The 13,239-nt window shown below is 35.0% G+C and overlaps 2 long non-coding RNA genes across 5 annotated transcripts in view; one reads left to right on the top strand and one right to left on the bottom strand.

Moving 5' to 3' along the window:
- LOC306818608 overlaps positions 1–13,239 on the bottom strand; it is a 31,493-nt gene that overhangs the window by 17,243 nt on the left and 1,011 nt on the right. The window lies entirely within an intron of this gene.
- LOC306818730 lies at positions 9,665–13,002 on the top strand. Of its 3 annotated transcripts, none has more exons than XR_013778355.1 (3): positions 9,665–10,526; positions 11,993–12,186; positions 12,950–13,002. It is a non-coding gene; the product is annotated as an uncharacterized lncRNA (long non-coding RNA). The 3 variants fall into 3 exon arrangements; XR_013778356.1 differs by having other exon boundaries at positions 11,993–12,669; XR_013778357.1 differs by having other exon boundaries at positions 11,993–12,677.

Here is a 13,239-nt window from a genome sequence, read left to right as displayed (position 1 = left end):
AGTGATAGATGTTGACCGTGGAGCAACATTTATAACCCAACATTTGGGACAGATCAGCAGTCAACATATACCATTCAAAATTTGAGATAGGTCAGCTGTCAACATTAATTACTTAACATTTGAGATTAAATGTTGACCATAAACCTGTCGCAAATTTTCAGTGATAAATGTTGGCCGCAGACGTGTCACACATTTTGAGCTATAAATATTTACCACAGACCTGTCTCTAAGATTGATAGACGTTGACCATGGAGCTGTCGTGAATTAAGTAATAAACTTTGACTGCGAACTTGCCTCAAATTTTCAGTGATGAATGTTGACCATGTATCTGTTGCAATTTGTGACTGAAAACAATGACTGTAAACCGGTCACAACTTTTGAGTGATAAATGTTGTCCACGGAGCAACATTTGTCACTTTACATTTGCAACAGTTCCGCAGTCAACATTTATCACTCAAAATTTGAAACCGGTGAGCAGTCAACATTTATCACTTAACATTTGAGACAGGTCAAAGGTCACTATTCATCACTTTGTATTTGGGACAGGTCACCAGTCAACATTTGCAACAGTTTAGAAGTCAACATTAATCACCCAAAATTTGCAACAGTTCAGCAGTGAATTTATCATTTATAATGTTGACCGTGGAGCTGTCGCAAATTGAGTGATAAATTTGGACCCTGAACCTGTTGCAATTTTTGACTGAAAAATAAAAAGACTGGTGAACCTGTTGGAAATTGAGTGGTGAATTTTTCTCTGGTCAACAATCATCACTTCACATTTGCGACAGTTTGGGAGTCAACATTTATCACAACTTTTGCGACTAGTCAGCGGTCAACATTTTTCACTCAAAGTAGATTTCACAAAAACATTGCAAGATCAAAAATAGTTGTACATTTTCCTAAAAAATTTAATTCATGAAAAATTTGAAACGTATAATATTTTTTGATTAGTAAATTGAAAATCTGAGAGAAATCATTTTTTAGAAGAAGTTTTATCTTGGTTAAAACGTCATTTTATGCACAAAATTGAAACATTTAAATTTTACATTTACTTGCCAATTGTTTTTCATGAAAAAATTCCCAATTTCAAAATGTTTTTATGAATTATAAATATTTTTGATGAATTGATAATTGTGGGGAAAATTTTATTGTACCAACAAATTGAAACTCAAAATAATTCCTGAAAAATTGTGAAAAATGGATTCCATGAAAAAATTAGACTTTCAAAAAGAGTTTTGTGAAATTATAAAATAAAATTATATAATGAAATGGTTTTTTTGATTGTGATCTTTAGTGAATTTGTTTTGTTTTTTTAAAATTTGAAAGAATTGAACTAATTTTTGATTCATGAATTGTAATAACTTAAATCTGTGAAAATTTGAGTTCGCAAAATTGAATTATGAAATCTAATGAAATTATTTTTGAATTGCAGGTTTTGAAGTAAGTACATTTTGACAAATATATGATTTTACTAAACATTTGCGTATTTTAAAATATTTTTAGCAATAAATTACAAAGTTTGAAAAATGAAATGTTGACGTCAACCTGCTGCAAGTGTTTTAGTGATAAACGCTGTCCGGAGCAACATTTATCACTTCACATTTGCTACAGGTCATCAGTCAATAGTTATCACTCAAAATTTGCAACAGGTCAGTAGTCAACATTTATCACTGAAAATTTGCAACAGCAAATTAGATACATAAATTGCATATATTGATTAATATACAATTATTCAATGATTAAATTGTACATTTGCATTCATTTTTTATTTTTTTTTATCAAAGCACGATGTTTCAGGGAATCGTAAATGTTTAATCAGAATTCTATAAGGGAGCTAATTTGCAACAGTCAGGCACCAAAGCACACGCATGCATGAACTTTTTATTTTTTTGAAAACTTTAGTGATTTTTGTTGTAAATCTCAAATTATTTCAGAGGCAGGAGAATATTATAAGTTGCATAGAAAAGAGGTCGGTGCTCTGTTATTATTCACAACAAAAACTCAATGCATGTTTTCAAAACATGACTTACAGACCGTTTTGTTATGAAAGCTGAGAAATCCACTCATTTAGCTACAACCAAGCAAAAAATTAACAAAAAATACCACCAGCAGCAAACCATCACAGGCCAGGAACATTCACACAAACAGCCAACCATTAAATGCAAAATGTAATCAATCACAACATTTTGAAAGCCTAGGCAGGCTTTCAGTATACACAGCAGAAACAAGAAAGCTGACAGGAAAAAAAGACAATTCAGTTAATAGAAAAGTATGTGACTCACGTTTGATGTGAGCAGCTGTTCGGTCTCCCTTTGCACTTGTTCCTGAGAAAGCAATCTTTTTTGTTAACAGCATCATTTGACATACTTGCAAATGCCCTTCACTCAGAGCATGTCATGCTATGAGCAGCACATCAAAAGCAGGTAGAGCTCCCAGCTTTTTTATTTGACATGCCAACCTTTAGCAGCACAAAACACAGCAGCAGGGGGGAAAGCTTGGTAGGAAGCAAACGAGCAGGCAAGCAGACGGAGAGGTAGGCCACAGATAGTGACTGACAACTGTCTGACTCACAAGTCACAAAGTCTTAAAGTATGATCAAAACAAGTCAATTTAAATAAAATATGCGATTTCAAGCAACCTCGTGCAATAAAACCAACAGCAAGCAGACCTCCTGTACAGGCTAAAAACAATCAACATATCTCAAAACTACCATTGAATGCAAAGTGGATTCACTTCCAAAATGTGAAAAATCATCACCAGAAGCCAACAAATCATCCCAGACTGAGAACAGTCACTCAAACAGCCAACCATTAGATGCAAAATAGAACCAATCCTAAAATTTCCATTACGCATTAAGGCCAGGAGGTTCCAGCAACCTCTTATGCAATTAAACCAGCAGCAAGAAAACCTCCTGTAAAGGCAAAAAACAATCAGCACATCTCCAAACTATCGTTGAATACAAAGTGGAATCAGTCCCAAAATTGCCAAAAGCCTCAGTATGCTTTCTTCTTAAATGTGTTTCAGTGCATGCAAGAGAAACAATTAGTATTAGGCAATCTAGACAATATGTAAGATAGCATCAAGAGACCCACTTATCTGCACTGCTGTGTTCACTGTAACAGTCACCCACAATAGCTATTCACAGTTTTGTGTGTGTACTTGTAATTTAGAGATGTTTAGATGGTTTATTTTTGGTCTTTTGTATTTTATATTGCAGCAAAAATAACTAATTAAAAGTACAATTCAGTCACTTTAAGTATTTTGACCCGTCGCAAATTTTCAGTGAAAACAATGACCGTAAACCTGTCGCAAATGTGAAGTGATAAATGTTGACCGCGGAGCAACATTGATCACTTCACATTTGGGACAGGTTTACAGTCAACATTTATCAATCAATCTTTGAGACAGGTTCAGGGTCAACATTTACCATCAATGTTTTGGTGAAAATTTGAAGTTTGATGAATAAATTGTAAAATTTAAAGGAGATTTTAAATTTTGATTAAGACATGATTGGTTAATAATACAGTTTTTTGATAATTAAATTGTAAATTGATGAAAATACAGCTCTTGATTTACGTCTTACATTTTGATGAAAGATTTTTTATGAATAACTTGTAAAGGATAAAATAGCAAATATTGAGGTAAATACAGCATTTGAAGTTGTTTGAGGAATATACATTATTTATGATTTTGCAAATTTTGTTGAACTGTTTGACAAAATTGCACATTTTGGACAAAATGATTGTTGCTGGATAAACTGCAATTTTTGATTAGAAAACATTGAACGCGGACTTGCTGTAAACTCTGACATGGTTTACGTAATCATCAGTCAGTCAAAATAACCTAAGCAGAAAGCTTGTTTAAAATTACATTGGGCTGCTGTGAGCAATTCAGCATCAGTCGGGTATGAAAGCAATTTCACACGTAGCTAAATTTCACAAACTTTATTTTGTGTATACGGTGCTCTGTTCTGTAATATTTACAACAAAAACTCAATGCATGTTTTCAAAACATGACTTACAAACTGCTTTGTTATTAAAGCTGAGAAATCCACTCAATTAGCTACAACCAAACAAAAACAAACAAAAAAAATATCACCAGCAGCAAACAAGCCATCACAGGCCAGGAACATTCACACAAACAGCCAACCATTAAATGCAAAATGTAATCAATCACAACATTTTGAAAGCCTAGGCAGGCTTTCAGTATACACAGCAGAAACAAGAAAGCTGACAGGAAAAAAAGACAATTCAGTTAATAGAAAAGTATGTGACTCACGTTTGATGTGAACAGCTGTTCGGTCTCCCTTTGCACTTGTTCCTGAGAAAGCAATCTTTTTTGTTAACAGCATCATTTGACATACAAATGCCCTTCACTCAGAGCATGTCATGCTATGAGCAGCACATCAAAAGCAGGTAGAGCTCCCAGCTTTTTTATTTGACATGCCAACCTTTAGCAGCACAAAACACAGCAGCAGGGCAGAAAGCTTGATAGGAAGCAAACAAGCAGGCAAGCAGACAGAGAGGTAGGCCACAGATAGTGACTGACAACTGTCTGACTCACAAGTCACAAATCAAGTCTTAAAGTATGATCGAAACAAGTATATTTAAATAAAATATGCGATTTCAAGCAACCTCTCAAGCAATAAAACCAACAGCAAGCAGACCTCCTGTACAGGCTAAAAACCAATGCCAATGTGTAACAGTACACATAACAGAAACAATGTTAAAGTGTTCGGCAATATAGAGCTAGCACCAAGAGTCCTGTAGCTGTTTTCAAAACATGACTTACAAATTTATAAGTTATTAAAGCTAAGAAATGTACTTATTTAGCTAGAATCGAACAAAAAACACAAACAAGCAAAAATCATCACCAGAAGCTCACAAACCATCCCAGACTGAGAACAGTCACTCAAACAGCCAACCATTAGATGCAAAATAGAACCAATCCTAACATTTCCATTACGCATTAAGGCCAGGAGTTTCCAGCAACCTCTTATGCAATTAAACCAGCAGCAAGAAAACATGCACAGGCTAAAAACAATCAACTCTATTAGTCAACACATCTCTCTAAACTATCATTACATGCAAAGGGGAATCACTTCCAAAATTGCCAAAAGCCTCAGTGGGCTTTCTTCTTTAATGTGTTACAGTGAACACAGCCACAATAGCTTTTCAGTTTCTTATGTGTAGTTTTAACGTAGACATGTTTATTTTTACTCTTCAATGGTTCATATTGCAGAAAAAAATAGCTTGTTTAAAGTATAATTCATGATTTTTTTGAGTTAAGGAGTTTTATCTTCACTTGTCGCTGAGGTCGAGTGATAAAGTAAACATTGACTGAGGACCTATGGCAATGTTTTGACTAAAAACATTGACTGTAAATGTGTTGCAAATGAAGTGATAAATATTGACCGCAGAACTATCACAAATTTTGAGTAATAACTGTTGACCGCGGAGCCGTCAGAAACTTTGAGTGATAAATATTAACCCTGCACCTGCCGCAAAGTTTGAATGATAAATGTTGACCGTGGAGCAACATTTATCACTCAAAATGTGAGACAGATCAGCATTCAACATTTATCACTCAAAATGTGAGACATGTCAGCCAACATTTGATGAAAATACATCTTTATTTAATTGCAAATTTTAATGAAAGTCAATGTTTGATGACTTAATTGCAAATTCCAACAAAAATAGTATTTTTCATGATTAAATCGTACTTTATGAAAACATGTTTTTTGATAAATTGCAAATTTTGATTAAATAATTTTTGATGACTAAATAGTCAAGTTTTAAAGTAATGATTTGACAGAAATAATGTAAATTTTGATAAAAGAAACAACTTTTGATTAATATGCAAAGTGTAATGAAAACCTGTTTGATATCTAAATTGCATTTTTAGATTAGCTATTTGAAAATTACACTCAAGAGCAATTTTTCAACAATCATTCACATAAACAAACATTTTATATATGATATGTCCAAGACATTTATTCAAAGAGGCAGTAGAACATTATAAGTTGAATTCAAAAAGACAACAATATGAGTCGATGCATGTTTTCAAAACATGACTTACAAAGTGTTATCTGTTATTAAAGCTGAGAAATCCATTCATTTAGCTACAATTGAACAAAAAAAACAAGCGAAACATCACCAGCAGCAAACAAACCATCACAGACGAGAAACATTTACACAAACCGCCAACTTTCAAATGCAAAAAGTAATCAATCTTTAACTGTTTCATTACACATGAATGCCGGGAGTTTCAAGCAACCTCTCATTTAACAAGCAGCAAGCAAATCTCCTGTAAAGGTGAAAAACAAAATCAACTATTAATCAACACATCTCCAAACTATTATTAAATACAAAGTGGAATCAGTCCCAAAATTGCCAAAAGCCTCAGTATGCTTTCTACTTAAATGTGTTACAGTGCATGCAAACAATTAGTATTAGGCAATCTAGACAATATGTAAGACAGCATCAAGAGACCCGCTTATCTGCACTGCTGTGTTCACTGTAACAGTCACAACCACAATAGCTATTCACAGTTTTGTGTGTGTACTTGTAATTTAGAGCTGTTTGGGTTTATTTTTGGTCTTTAGTATTTTATATTGCAGCAAAAATAACTCATTAAAAGTACAATTCAATTAGTTTAAGTATTTCGACCTGTCGCAAATTTTCAGTGAAAACAATGACCGTAAACCTGTCGCAAATGTGAAGTGATAAATGTTGACCGCGGAGCAACATTGATCACTTCACATTTGAGACAGGTCCAGGGTCAACATTTATCAATCAATCTTTGAGACAGGTCCAGGGTCAACATTTACCATCAACATTTTGGTGAAAATTTGAAGTTTGAATAAATTTTAAAATTAACGAATAGATTTAAATTTTGATTAAAACATGATTTTGCTTGATAATACAATTTTTGATAATTAAATTATAAATTTGATGAAAATACGGCTTTAGATTTACGTCTTACATTTTGATGAAAAATTGACTTCATGATTAAATGTGAAATCTGAGTCTTGTGGAATTAAATCACAAATTTTGACGCAAATGATTGTATCATAAATTTTGAACGATTTATGAATAACTTTAAAAGAATAAAATAGCAAATTTTGAGATAAATATGGCACTTGAAGTTGTTTGAGGAATATAATATATTAAATATATGCGGTTTCAAGCAACCTCTCAAGCAATAAAACCAACGGCAAGCAGACCTCCTGTACAGGCTAAAAACAATCAACATATCTCTAAACTACCATTGAATGCAAAGTGGATTCACTTCCAAAATGTGAAAAATCATCACCAGAAGCCAACAAATCATCCCAGACTGAGAACAGTCACTCAAACAGCCAACCATTAGATGCAAAATAGAACCAATCCTAAAATTTCCATTACGCATTAAGGCCAGGAGGTTCCAGCAACCTCTTATGCAATTAAACCAGCAGCAAGAAAACCTCCTGTAAAGGCAAAAAACAATCAGCACATCTCCAAACTATCGTTGAATACAAAGTGGAATCAGTCCCAAAATTGCCAAAAGCCTCAGTATGCTTTCTTCTTAAATGTGTTTCAGTGCATGCAAGAAAATCAATTAGTATTAGGCAATCTAGACAATATGTAAGATAGCATCAAGAGACCCGCTTATCTGCACTGCTGTGTTCACTGTAACAGTCACAACAGCTATTCACAGTTTTGTGTGTGTACTTGTAATTTAGAGATGTTTAGATGGTTTATTTTTGGTCTTTTGTATTTTATATTGCAGCAAAAATAACTAATTAAAAGTACAATTCAGTCACTTTAAGTATTTTGACCCGTCGCAAATTTTCAGTGAAAACAATGACCGTAAACCTGTCGCAAATGTGAAGTGATAAATGTTGACCGCGGAGCAACATTGATCACTTCACATTTGGGACAGGTTTACAGTCAACATTTATCAATCAATCTTTGAAACAGGTCCAGGGTCAACATTTATCAATCAATCTTTGAAACAAGTCCAGGGTCAACATTTACCATCAATGTTTTGGTGAAAATTTGAAGTTTGAATAAATTGTAAAATTTAAAGAATAGATTTAAATTTCGATTAAAACATGATTTTGCTTGATAATACAATTATACAAATAATACAATCTGAGTCTTGTGGAATGAAATCACAAATTTTGACGCAAATGATTGTATCATAAATTTTGAACGATTTATGAATAACTTTAAAAGAATAAAATAGCAAATTTTGAGATAAATATGGCACTTGAAGTTGTTTGAGGAATATAATATATTAAATATATGCGGTTTCAAGCAACCTCTCAAGCAATAAAACCAACGGCAAGCAGACCTCCTGTACAGGCTAAAAACAATCAACATATCTCTAAACTACCATTGAATGCAAAGTGGATTCACTTCCAAAATGTGAAAAATCATCACCAGAAGCCAACAAATCATCCCAGACTGAGAACAGTCACTCAAACAGCCAACCATTAGATGCAAAATAGAACCAATCCTAAAATTTCCATTACGCATTAAGGCCAGGAGGTTCCAGCAACCTCTTATGCAATTAAACCAGCAGCAAGAAAACCTCCTGTAAAGGCAAAAAACAATCAGCACATCTCCAAACTATCGTTGAATACAAAGTGGAATCAGTCCCAAAATTGCCAAAAGCCTCAGTATGCTTTCTTCTTAAATGTGTTTCAGTGCATGCAAGAAAATCAATTAGTATTAGGCAATCTAGACAATATGTAAGATAGCATCAAGAGACCCGCTTATCTGCACTGCTGTGTTCACTGTAACAGTCACAACAGCTATTCACAGTTTTGTGTGTGTACTTGTAATTTAGAGATGTTTAGATGGTTTATTTTTGGTCTTTTGTATTTTATATTGCAGCAAAAATACCTAATTAAAAGTACAATTCAGTCACTTTAAGTATTTTGACCTGTCGCAAATTTTCAGTGAAAACAATGACCGTAAACCTGTCGCAAATGTTAAGTGATAAATGTTGACCGCGGAGCAACATTGATCACTTCACATTTGGGACAGGTTTACAGTCAACATTTATCAATCAATCTTTGAGACAGGTTCAGGGTCAACATTTACCTTCAACATTTTGGTGAAAATTTGAAGTTTGATGAATAAATTGTAAAATTTAAAAGGAGATTTTAAATTTTGATTATACATGTTTGTTGATAATACAATTTTTGATAATTATATAATACATTTGATGAAAATACGGCATCTTACATTTTCATAAAAAATTGACTTATTTAAATTGCAGATTTTATTAAAATGTGAGTTTTGTGGAATGAAATCGCAAGTTCTGATGCAAATTGATGCATCATAAATTTTGATGAAATATGCGGTTTCAAGCAACCTCATAGAATAAAACCAACAGCAAACAGACCTTCTGTACACACTAAAAACAATCAACATATCTCTAAACTACCATTGAATGCAAAGTGGATTCACTTCCAAAATGATCAAAAGCCTCGGTGGGCTTACTATGCCAATGTGTAACAGTACACATAACAGAAACAATGTTAAAGTATTAGGCAATATAAACAGTGTAAGCTAGCACCAAGAGTCCTGTAGCTGCACTGCCGTCTTCATCTGTGTAACAAACTTATGAGCACACTAGATAGTCACAGTTTTATGTATACTTGTCATTCAGAGAATGTTTTCGCTCTTTGATAGTTTATATTGCAGCAGAAATAAAAGTACAATTCATAATTCATTCCTTTAGTCTATTTCATTCAAGTTAAAAAAGAAACTTGTATCTTTAGTTAGTCAGTAAAGTATTAATCTTAATGTTGAGTTATATTGACAACGTGGTTAATCATATTAAATCACCTCAGTTTATATCACACGCTTGTAAAAAGTGGGAATGGGTTTGATCGCTGTTCCAAGTGTTGTAAAGTAGTTTTGGTAAAAGTAAAACAATTTGACGGAGAACTTCAAAGAAAATATTCAATACAACAACAGAGTTGAAGAGGATGTGTTATAAATGTCGTGCACAGTTTCATCAGTAAAGTAAACTCAAGCGTGAAGCCCGGTTATCTTTTAAGAAGTTACAGCTAAGTTCCCACAGTTGTAAGATAAAATATCTTTTACAACAACATACTGTTAAAGCAATCCAATCAGTGCCATATCAAAAATGTACAAGTATACAATCACTATAACCAAATTTACAAATGAGAATATGACTATGGATCAAACAGTAACTGTGGTCCTGAAACTGAGCTTGTTACTGAAATAGGTACATTTGTTTATTCATATTTTCATTCTAATTTTACTCAATGCCGATAAGTGGAGGCAACAGTTGCCGGTTTACTTAATTCCTCTTTACTATTCTTCCATATATAAAAAGTCCAGCAGTTGGAGGCACCGCTGGGATGTTTGGCTGGAGGAGAATCCTTAAGCTGAAGGGGAAACTTCTCGTCTAGCGTCCCTCAAACTCCCCCGGCTGATGAGAAAGGAGCTCAGAGCAGTGATTGAGGCATTCTTCAGAGACACATCGGCACCTTGTATCCTGAAGTGAGTAGAAGTGACTACTAGGCAGCAGCAGTAAACTATTGAAGTCTACTAAACCCCTTGTTTTACTGCTTAGGCTAACTTCTCTGATAAAATGCGATCTGATACAGATTTAAGGACCAGCCAAAGAATATGTAACTGGTAAGACTAGCAGTCATTATAAAGTACCTCGAACAGGAACAACTGAGGATGATGTCTGAGGATGAGGGAATGTCAGGTCTCCTAATGTTCAGGACATAACAGACAAAGTCAACATAAAAATGAGTGAACAGGAAGACCTCCTAGACCAGTGAGATATAATGACAAAAAGAAAACGATGCATGAACACGAATGTTCCTGCAAAGTCAAAGAGTATGCCTTCAGCGGCCCCTAATGGCAACATGTCGTGCAAAGACTTTAAGATATCTGGACAAATAGGTGACCAGTCAAGTGACGTTCCTGTGGAAAAGAAAAACACCACCCAGCAAAGAACAGGTTTTTTTATTTGTGCTATAGGTATGGAAAGAGCTAATGCAGCCTGATGTGCCATGAAGAGATGTTGCTGCGGTGGTGGTGTGATGATCTGGCGGATATTTTCTTGGCACACTTTGGGCCCATGTGTACCAGTTGAGCATCGTTTAAAGACCACAGCCTACCTGAGTATTGTTGCCGACCATGACCATCCATCTCCATCAATTTACTCCTTCTCGACAATGGTGATTATGAATACGTTGTTTTCATTGACCATTTCACATGCTTTGCAGAAGCTCAAACAGCCTACCTGAGTATTGTTGCTGACCATGACCGTCCGTTGATAATCTGGGAGGTGAGTTTGAAAACAAACTGTCCCCACAACTGCAAAAGTACTGTGGAGTTGCAGAGTTGAGAACTACAACGTAACAGCATCAAGGAAATGGCCAGGTAGAAAGACTGAACCGAAAGTCTTCTGGAAAGACTCCAGACGTTAAAGACACACAGAGAAAAGACTAACTGGAAAGATTCTCGAATGAAACTGACCTATGCACTTACTGAGAATCTACTGGATTCTATGTCATATGAACGCTCCCCAAGGTTGACATGTTCACCTTCAGTTCAGACCAGAGAGATGGTAATATTCAAAACTACATGGAAAAGTGGGCATTGGCAAGAGAAAATGCCAACAAAGCTGCAAAGAGATGTAAAAGACATTTTGACAGTGAGGTGAGAAGCTCAGTATTACAGCCTGGTAAACGTTTTAGTCAGGAACTTGACTCCTGGTGACCCTGGCAAACTGAGCAATCACTGGAAGTACATTATCTACACAGTTGTGCGCAGAGTGGGTGAAGACAGCCCTGAAAAAGGAAAAGATTTTACACTGTAATCATCTCCTCCGATGGGTTACTACCATTGGATACTTACGTTTAGCTACAAAATAGAAGGAAGAAGTTCAGGAAGCAGAATAATCAGTTGAAGAGGGGGATGAAGATGATTACTTTCCTGTGCCACTTCAGCAGATCGAACTACACTTACCCGAGACGGTGTCCACACCACACAGAACTTACCAGAGTTGGAGGAAGTACAAGACCCTACAAATCAACTGCATTGATGATGTGGAGGATGCTGTCCCCTACCCTTTTCCAGGTGGTTCCAGAAATGATGAGCTAATGCAGCTGAGACAACACCACAGACGACTTCAGGTTTTCAGGTATGATAGACTTGGTTCACTTACCTGATAGAATCTGAGAACACTGCACAGCCATACCACTTTTGGCAGTAAGAGGCATGCAAAGTAGAAACACTGCTCACCTATACAGATAGTTATTGGTGAGCAGTGTTAGTTAAAGGAAAAGATTTTACACTAATCATCTCCTCCGATGGGTTATCTATCATTGGATACTTACATTTAGCCACAAACTAGAAGGAAGAAGTTCAGGAAGCAGAATAATCTGTTGAAGAAGGGGATGAAGATGATTACTTTCCTGTGCCACTTCTGCAAATCGAACCACACTCACCCGAGACGGTGTCCACACCACACAGCCAGAGGAAAACTTACCAGAGTTGGAGGAAGTACAAGACCCTACAAATCAATTGCATTGATGATGTGGAGGATGCTGTCCCCTCACCTTTTCCAGGTGGTTCCAGAAATGATGAGCGAATGCAGCCGAGACAACACCATAGACGACTTCAGGTTTTCAGGTATGATAGACTTGGTTCACTTACCTGTTAGAATCTGAGAACACTGCACAGCCATACCACTTTTGGCAGTAAGAGGCATGCAAAGTAGAAACACTGCTCACCAATACAGATAGTTTGTCTGGGTATGAGTAGTTCTAAAACGGAGCATGTTACTAATTTTGTGAAATATGGGCATTTGTTTTTTAAAACTGCATACTACTGTAAAGTGTCTCCACTCAACAGTCTTGTGTTTTCTTTATTCATCTGTACTACTATTCTTTCCTATCTAAAAGGTACAACACCAGCAACAAGGAGAATGAGGAAGCAAATCATCAATCAAGAGAAACATTTGCAAAAGAATACAGAGAAGGTAGGAGGGATGGACGATACCCTCCATTTATGATTGTTTTTAAATGTTGACAAAATTAAAATTGAAGTATATGTATGTATATATATATATATATATATATATATATATATATATATATATATATATATATATATATATATATATATATATATATTATTTTATTATGTTGTGTCATGAAAATATGAAATGTAATTTATCTTTTTTATATAAAAG

The sequence above is a fragment of the Symphodus melops genome, assembly GCF_947650265.1.
Source record: "Symphodus melops genome assembly, chromosome: 23".
Lineage (NCBI taxonomy): Eukaryota > Metazoa > Chordata > Actinopteri > Labriformes > Labridae > Symphodus > Symphodus melops.
The sequence above is the reverse complement of the archived record's forward strand: the minus strand, read 5'-3'. Positions and strand labels throughout refer to the sequence as shown.